The 9,592-nt window shown below is 34.2% G+C and overlaps 1 long non-coding RNA gene across 1 annotated transcript; it reads left to right on the plus strand.

Moving 5' to 3' along the window:
• The first annotated feature begins 579 nt into the window (after positions 1 to 579).
• LOC106293884 lies at positions 580 to 3,400 on the plus strand. Its single transcript, XR_001260677.1, has 3 exons — positions 580 to 838; positions 2,159 to 2,288; positions 2,525 to 3,400. It is a non-coding gene; the product is annotated as an uncharacterized LOC106293884 (long non-coding RNA).
• The last annotated feature ends 6,192 nt before the right edge of the window (positions 3,401 to 9,592 follow it).

The following is a 9,592-nucleotide window of genomic DNA, read 5'->3' on the forward strand; positions in this document are numbered from 1 at the left end:
TTTAAAATTTTCTAATGGTTTACGGTTTATCCAAGATTTAAGGTTTATAATTTAGGGTTTGGAGTTTAGGATTTAGGGTATAGGATTTAGTATTTTGTTAACTGTTTAACAATATTTATTTATTTATTTTTTTACCTATTTTTATGTATTTTTATTGTTTTATTTTAAAAATATAATTTTATTTGGAAATTCAATTTTGTTTCCTTTTTTAAAAGATATCAAATATCAAATACTCAAACACTATTGGTTGGTGAATCTAGGGATGAACCCAAGAATTTCTTTTTTTTTTTATTTATGAGTTCAACACCTTTTGTTATTCTTGGTAATATGGATGGTGATGGTGGTTAGCGAATTAATTGTAAAAACACATTAACTACGTTTATAACAAACTTTTGGAAAGAAATCAAAACTCACACAATCTTATCAATACACATTATTATTTTAATACAGAATCATTATTAAATCTCATAATCACAGGAAATCTTAATCTGAAAAGGAAAGGAGTATAATTAATTGTATCAACATTAGCAATATTTCTCTATACCTTACAAACAAAAAAAATAAAACCTATAACAAACCTCACCTCTTTCAAAACGCATCTTCCTCTCCCACAGCCGCAAGAAACGTACACGACCATTTTCGCAGGTCAGTGACAGAGGTGAGAAGGGAGGGAGCCGTTGAGTTTGTTGGAGTAAAGGTCGAAGCTTTAAAACCTACTCGACCATCTTCGCGACCAGTGACAGAGGTGAGAAGGGAGGGAGGTAAGGATCGGCTCTGTAAGAAGCTTTGTAAGCATAATGGTTACGCCACTGCTCCGACCAACCCGTTCAATCTGCAGGTAAATATGTTAACTTCGTTCTCACTCCTCACCAGCATCACCCTATCCAATCGAAAACAAATCCTACATGCTTGATGTCTATTTTCTAATACAATTTTATACTGTTGCTCTGATTTTTAGAACAATTATTTGGTGCCTGTTGCTTTGGTGCCTATTGTTATATATTTATCTCTTATAATACTGTTTGTGTGGTTAATTATATTATTGGTGCAAAATTTTATAAAATCGTATTTCTTAAAAAAACTTGAAAATATTAGCAATTCGATTTGACAAATTATTTTTTTTTGTTTATTGTAATTTTCTTAGATACTATTAAAACGTAAAAATTATAACCGAATTGATTAGTTTTAGAATGTCATAGAATTTAATATCTCTTTCTAATTTATTTAAAATAATACATAAATTTATTTTTCTAATATAACAATGCAAATTTTTAATATCATTAACTGTAACATATTTTGTATTTACGTTTACGAGTTAAAACTAAATTAAAACTTAATTACAACGTAAATTTCTGATAGATACAATAACCAATTTTGGAAATCTGTTTTCAAAAAAAAAAAGATTCCAAAGATTTCAAGAAGATTTGTTATTGTTTGATTATTAATATTTGTACCTTGAATAAACTAAAATAAAGATATGGTGCTAATATTATAAATCCATTTCATAAAAAAGTTGCTATATTTGAAAACAACATTTAAACGAAAATCTTCCAGAGATCGATTATACTAACATTAAATGTAACATATAATGAATGCAAATTTTTAATATAATTAAATGTAACATATTTAATATTTACGTTTACAAATTAAAACTAAATTAAGATTTAATTGCAAAGTATATTTCAGATAGATAAAATAACCATTTGTGGAAAATCTGTTTTCAAAAAAAAGATTCCAAAGATTTCAAGAAGATTTGTTATTGTTTGCTTATAAATTATGGTATCTTGAATAAACTAAAATAAAGATATTACAATATATTATAAATCCATTTTATATAAAAGTTGCTATATTTAAAATCACATGCTCATTGCAACAGCTACATAAAATAAATAGAACAATGCTATATATATTTTGATGAAAATTTAGTTTAATTACTTAATTTAATAAACAAAATTTTAATATATTTATCTCTTATAATACTGTTTGCGTGGGTAATTATATTATTGGATGCTGATCATTAACGCTATTGATCCTGAGAGCACGACCTCCACTACGCCACATTCAAGACAATCCCTTCTTCCTCCGTGTTAGCTGATCTTGACCTATAAATAGAGCAAGCTTTATTGATATGACATGCTCCCCATTCTCCCATTCGTAGATTTTACCTTCTCATAGAAACCAGCTACTCGCATCATTCAATGGAAAACAAAACGGTGAAATCAACCGGTAAGACCCCTATTGTTGCTGTCGCTGCTATAACTGTGGCCTCTTGAGATTCTGCCAAGATGGTTAGTTCTCTCACATTCTGATCTTTTGATTCCATTTCCTGAATCTTTTAGCCAAATTTCGAGTCTCGCAAAGTTTTAAGATTCTCCATTGTCTATATTATGATTTATGATTTGATTACTAACTCCATACCCTAAAACTGATTCGAAAACCTGATTCTAAGGTTTAAATCACATTTACCTTAATTTTGTGTTTTCATTGATATAAGCTAAGTTTTTTTTCTGCTTGAATGTAACAGGTTGAATCCAAACCAACAGGTTGAATCCTTTCGTGAATCATCCTTAGGTGATGCATTTACGTTTAAAGTACTTCTATATTTCAATCCATAATTGGATACGTTTATGCTTTTGTTCACACTTCTCAGATCAGAAAACGAATGCACACAACCAAGATATGCATTATAAGCTAAGACTAAGCTGGTGTTGAAGAAGAAGACAGAATCTGGAGAAAAAATCTGAGAAAAATAAATCCATCTGAAAAAAAATTATGAGGAAGAAATGTATCAGACCAAGCAAAGGGAAAGAGGAAGAAGAAGAGTGTTGGTACAAAGTTGTTTCTTTAGGAGCTTGGTTTATCGGGATTGAAGTTGAACATATTGATGATAGACGATTATGCGGCGGCCCCTAATTACGATAATATATACTTTGAAACTAAAGCCTTGAAGTGAAGAGATCCCTATCTTAAAAGAGATGTCTTGTCCTTATGGTGATTGAGCGTATAAATCAAAGGAACCATAAACTTTTATCCAAATAAGAAAGATATGTTGAGCAATGTTATTGAGGTTAAATATGAAAATGGAGAAACTTGAGATGACAATTGCTTTGCAAATCCAACTTTGAGATGACTTTGCTGAAGTGAATATTGAGTAATGAATGTCTTTGAAGGAACCATTGGACAGTCGTGGTTCCCGGATCATATTTTTCAGCAGCGGCGGAAAGGGGAACTGTAGCGAAGATGATACTGGAGTTTAGAACCATAACTAAGCTATGTACAGCTAGGACTGGACCGAAGGGAGAGGCCGCGTCAACGTTGGGTTGGGAGGATTGCAAGGAGAATGTTGACAGAGATGGTGGCGATGACATAAGATGAAATGAAGATAAAGAGAAGAAACCATGTGGAGGTAACAGAAGTTAACTATCTTAGGATGTTTTTTTAATCAGTCTTCCACTGTCTGAGAGGCCACTGCTCGGTATACGTATAAACGAAATCATAGTCCTGTGTATGTGAAAGAGAAAGGAATAAGCAGTTGAAAATTCAGGTGGGAAAATGACTAAATGAGAGATACTTCTATGTGACGATTATTATTTTCTGATCAGCTTTTTCTATTTGTAGTAGAGAAATATAGAGTGAAATAAGTTCTGCAATGATGATCACTTTTACTGTAATTTTCCAAGTACAGATTATGAATTGTTGAGTGTAGAGAAAATAACATTTGTTGTCATTCGTTCTGCAATGGTGATCACTTTTACTGCAATTTCCCAAGTAGAGATTAGTATGAGTTGTTGAGTGTATAGAAAATAACATTCGTTGTCATCATTGTGAAATCCAATAAGAATCTCTCCTCTGTTTCTTGGGATTGTTATGTAACTAGGGTCTGCAGTTTTGGTATGTATAATTGTTTGCTTGATGACATATTCTTTGATTGTTTTTGGCTGATATATAAAGCTAACATATTGTTTTGTTCCATTTGATTATGTAATTATATATGATATATGATGCTATGTTGTTACTATGTGGAAACTGAGAATGATATATTTGATTAGATAGGAATTATAGATTTTCATTCCATACAGAAAATACTGAAAAGATTAAAGGATTTAATTATTTATTTTGGTTTTAGTCTATAAAGAAAAAATAATTTTCAGAAAACATTTGTACGCAGTTTAGTTCATCTTAATTTCATGTGGTTCACTCTAAATGATTCGAAGTAAACTATTTGATATGATAGGGAAAGTCAAGTAAAATTCTGCTATAAATATAACACTTTATTATTTTATAACACTAAATATTTTTAAATAGCATGAGAAAAATTTCCAACAAATATTTTTTTTTATAAAAAATAATTCAGCAAGTGCTAAAATAATTTACAAAACATAATTAGTAAAACACTAAAAGTTTAAAGAAAATTTCATTATAAATTGAAATCTAATATAAACTGAAATAAACATATAATATAAAACATCATTTGATGTTACATAATATATACTAATTATGATTTATGCCACTATTGAGACTGTTAATATATTACTTTAAAATACGAATTTTAGAATTTTATCACATTACATTTGATTTTCAGTTCATTTAGCTTGGAGGTGATGTATTAATTTATTATTGTGAGAAAGTTAGCTATTGTAGTAATATTAAAATCTGATACCGTTAGAAATTAAAAAAAAATATTAGTTATATTACTTAAATTTCTTCAACTATATCAAACTGAAATAGATATCAAATACGAAAAGATAAATCATTACATTTTCCATATTTAGTTTAAAAATTATGTGTCCTCTAACAAAAAAAATGTTAGTGAATTTTTCAACTAAAACCAACAAAATTTAATAAAATTTACAATTTGATCATAGAATAAAAACATATTAAATTTTTTTATTTTCAATTTAAAATAAATTATCAAATATTTTATAACATTATAATATATTTGAATATAAAATAGTTTTAATGTAAACTCACCCGCCCGTAAGGCGGGCCAACCCCTAGTATATGTATAAACCTTAGTAAATTCTTGATTTCCAAGGTGAAGCTCTTGCTGGATATGTGTCTTGATCTCTTGTAGAATATCACCCTTGTGAAACACAAGGAGAAAGGGATCATCAAAAGCCTTCAGAACCTACACAAGAAGCCAATTCAAAACGTTTAGATAACTGCTACGTCATCACCAAAGTTTCCATACGTATATACTTACCAACGTATCACCAACTTCAGTGGTAGATGATTCAATGGGACAAACTGGAAAAATGATTCAGTTGAACTCTTCTCTTCATGGACCTCCTCAGCTTGTAAGTTAATCATAGTCACATTTTTATATATTCTGAGTTTGGGATAATCTACGAACAAAAAGAATGAGATAGTTGACAAGTAAACAAATGTAACTAGAAAATTGAGATGGTTAAAATTTTACATAGACAATCATGTGGCTAAGAACATAACACAACTTCAAATCAGAATCCTTGTGTGAGAGGACCACCTTTGATTTGATCTTCTTGATAATGTTCTCCACATGTGTGTCTTTATTGACCGAGAGTTTGAGCTTCATTTCTTGAATTATCATTTAATCCTTGTTTGTGGATGTAGAATGGAAAGCAACTTTAAATGACAGGATAAACATACTGGGTGGTGGTTTCACCACTTCTTCACTCTCATGTTTAGCATCTACTTCATTATTAGCCTCAAAAAAACATTCATTTGTGAGAGGGTCACCTAAAATACAAGAACATATCATTCATTATATACATTCCACTCAATATAGTACTACAACTAACCTTTCATTTGAACATATCCTTCATAACTATAAACAAATTCTGCACAAGTTTCGAACAGATATAACACCTGAGATTCATTGTATAACCACCATCGATTCTGAAAAATTACAAGACTTCCTCGAATAGAAGTATCAGTAAATTAGGAATTCCATATTTTGCAGAATAAATTAAAGCAAATTTCGACCACAACAAAACCTTAAATGGAGAAGCTGCCAATAGAAAAATCCGCATCAAGATGGATTGCTCACCAAAACCACGAACCAGAACAGATCAAATCGAGGAGCTATGATGCCAAATTAAGAAAATATTAGGAAAATTGATTGCGATAAATACAGAAAAGAGAGAAGGTAAGTAACCAAAGATAGATTGTTTGAGAAGTGAAAAAACTGATACGCTATATTATGATGACTTGGAGTACTTGGAATGATGATGCTGATGTGGATCTTTAAACCAAATTCAAAAGAAAGTGTACAAAGTTCTTGAAGGTATTGTTTTCAATGCCTTTAAGTTTACACTCTCGACTAGGCCAAGTATATTGATTCCTTTAGTGCCTATTTGACTTCTCGCTTAATCATCTAAATGTCATCATCGCTTCTAGCGGTCATCAAGATATTATATGCTTGCTTAATTTTTATTAAACAATAGATGACTAGCAATACATTGATTATTGATTTAAGCTTTCGTTATTAAATAAATCTTGACTACAAATGTTTCTGTTGCCATAGTTGTAGTACAACAGAGTTGTGATGGATTTGTTTTCAAAGAATCTCAAGGAGTTGCTTGAGGTGATGAACAATATATGCCATGTATGTCTCTGCTAAGCTCCATACATTTGATTGCGTGAAAGAAGGTAAGAAGCTAACGTTTTAGCTTTTTATGTGTATTTTGACCAAACGTATTTACGACAGGTTTCAATTTTAGAATCACATTTAGTTTCTAGTTTAGGGATATAGCCCTTCTAGATGCTCATGTGTTTTCCTGGTACATGATGATTTAAAAAGGCGAGAAAGGACAGTGTTTCTTCTTCTTTTCTACACAAACCAAAATGTTTTTACTTCCCTTGCTCGTTTCACCCGTATTCGAAAAAACTATTAAGAAGGTTGTTTACAGAATCAGCAACGACAAAACAGTAGAATAAAAGGTCAATAGCTATAAAAGGTTAGGCTTTGACGTACGGGAAATGTTTTTTTTGTTTTTGGGAAATGTTGCCATCCTCTTTAACAAATAAGATAAATATGAACTCTAAGAAAGTGTGGACTACACAAAGCAGCGATCCTCCCAATGTTCTTAAACTATATATCCGCAATGACTTGGTTCTTGAGAGAAGAAGGTAACCAAAATTACTGAAACACTTCTAGGCCAAGGAATGAGTTTGCAGTGATAGCCCATTTCTTCCCTCAGATTAGGTGAAGATGAAGATTGAGTTTGTGCTGACTTGGCCACTAAAATCTGTGGTTTGAAACCCTACAGTGCTTGGAGAAGAGAACCATCCCAAAGTGTATCGTGAACTTCTAAACAATGATCCTTGGAGCGAATGATTCCTATATTCTATTGGATTGTACTATTGGTTACTAGTTATGAGTGAGAGATATAAAATAAAAGAAAGCTACAGCTCTTACATAATAGTTTCCGTTAGTTTTTGATCTTTTACAATTGCAAATGGTAACTAAAAAGAAAGATGTTGACAAGAAATATGGAGAACTTTCACATACTCTTAAACATGCACATTCATGGAGAAGAGAAAATCAAAATAGATAGCAGAATATGGGAGACTTAAACACCGTTCAAAGCATAAGCGAAACATCTATTAGAGTGCTAAATAACAACATACGAAGTAAGAGATAATTCTCAATTTTTTTTCTTCAGATGAACTGGATGAGGCACTTAGATGAAAGTCTGGGAAGAGACATTAGCTTCCTTTTCAAGTACTTATTGTCTACCTCTTGCTGTACAACACCAATTTTCACTACTTCAAGACATTTCAAGTTCACAAGGAAATGCCTCATTTGTTGAATCTCTCTACGAGTTCCTCCATATCCAGAGATCTCTAGCACCTTCACAGCAAGTGTCGGTAAACAAGACTTCTTTGATACACTCTCCTTCACCTTATTACGCTTTTTTGTACGGAAGAGGCATGGGCACACGTCTCCACATCTACATGTAACTCGATGAATGAGACCCTTGATGACTAAGGTTTTGTTTAAGGTGAGTTTGGTCTCAGGTGAAGTAAACAATACTAAAATGGGTCGAACAGAGGCGTTTATTAGATTTCGAGATGAGGTTACAAAGGTGGAGAAAGTAATGGCAAGCCGGAGCTCGTGAGAGCTTAAACCGGAAAAGTATAAATAGCAGAGAGATGTACGGACAATAAACCCTAATCTCGCCGCTAAGTTTGTGTAGCCAAGTGTCGATTTCTTTCTCCTTTGCTTTCCTCTCATTTTATAGTCTTTATTCGATCGACTTAACCTAATTCATTTTTAATTGATTGGGCCTTGTCGGCCTTTCGGGCCTGGCTAGTGAATGCTCGTCCCGAGCTGCTAAGTCGATCACGCTCTGTCTGCTCTCTGTTCGACTAAAAGCAGTCTATAGTCGAGTCGAAACTCCGAATATCGGCTTCTGAGCCGACGACTATTCGGCTTATCGGATTGGGCATTTTGTTCGATGGGCTTTGTGGATGGGTTCAATCCATCCCCAACAGTAAGAAAGACTTAATTCGAGCAAATAACCTGAACTGACGTTATCTTGAGGTGGACGGTTGTGATTGCTGTTGAGGAATCGAACCGATATGATCGCGAGACAAACGCTTTTCTGTCGAGAAAACGAACCGGCGCGTCTGTCGGTCACGCGCCAATAGGGTTTAGGCCCATTTAGGCCTTATTAGGCGTAATTATTACGCCTTGATCCCAGCGCTTGCCTTTTCCTATAAATAGCGCACCCCTCTTCGCTTCCTCTCATTTTTCTCCGCAGCATCAAGGTACTTTCTCTCTCTACTCTCCTTCTCTCTCTTAATCTCTTTGTTAGAACTTCGATTATCCGAGATGTCGTCGTCCCAACGGTTAACTCAGGAGCAAATGGGGAAGAAAGTAGCACTTGCTCAGGGTTCTTCCGAGGATCCGGAGGATATCCATCACGAAGCAATGATGGATACGGGGATCATGGATCTAGCGCAACGTCTCCTAGTCTCGGAGGCGAGGGAACAATTCTGGGATGACGATGATGGTCAAGAGGCGGTCGACATCCTGACCGTTCCGATCAGTTACTATCTGGGGAACATTTTTGCCGAGGAGAGTCCATTGGAGGCCTGGCGGATTCGACCTTCCGTTGCTGATGGACAAGAATGGCCGAACGTCGAGAAGACGAAGTCCACCGTAGAGTCGGTGGAAGCTATTCTCCGAGATCTCAACGCACACGGGGTTTTGTTCATAATCCCGAAGGAAGACCAGAGGCCTTGGTCACCGCCGAGAGGTTATCAATGCGTCTACGAGTCGTACTTTCTGAACGACACAAAGCTGTGGTTTCCGATTCCTCGAATCGTCACAGCTTACGCATTCCGCAGGGGAGTTGCTCTGAGTCAGTTGATGAACGGCTCACTTCGTCTGATGGTCGTTCTGTCGGTGATCGCAGCTGAGGCGGGGACATCGTTGAGCGTAAGATCGTTTGAGGAGCTGACTTCGGTCTCAATTTCTGATGATGGGCTAGTCTCGACGAGAATGCGCCCGAACTACAACGTGGTCACCGGGTATCCGACCAAAACCTCAGATTGGCAGCGTTCGTACTTCTATGTGAAGTCGAAAAGGGCGGCGTTTGAGGAA

The sequence above is a fragment of the Brassica oleracea genome, chromosome C5 (genome assembly GCF_000695525.1).
Source record: "Brassica oleracea var. oleracea cultivar TO1000 chromosome C5, BOL, whole genome shotgun sequence".
Lineage (NCBI taxonomy): Eukaryota > Viridiplantae > Streptophyta > Magnoliopsida > Brassicales > Brassicaceae > Brassica > Brassica oleracea.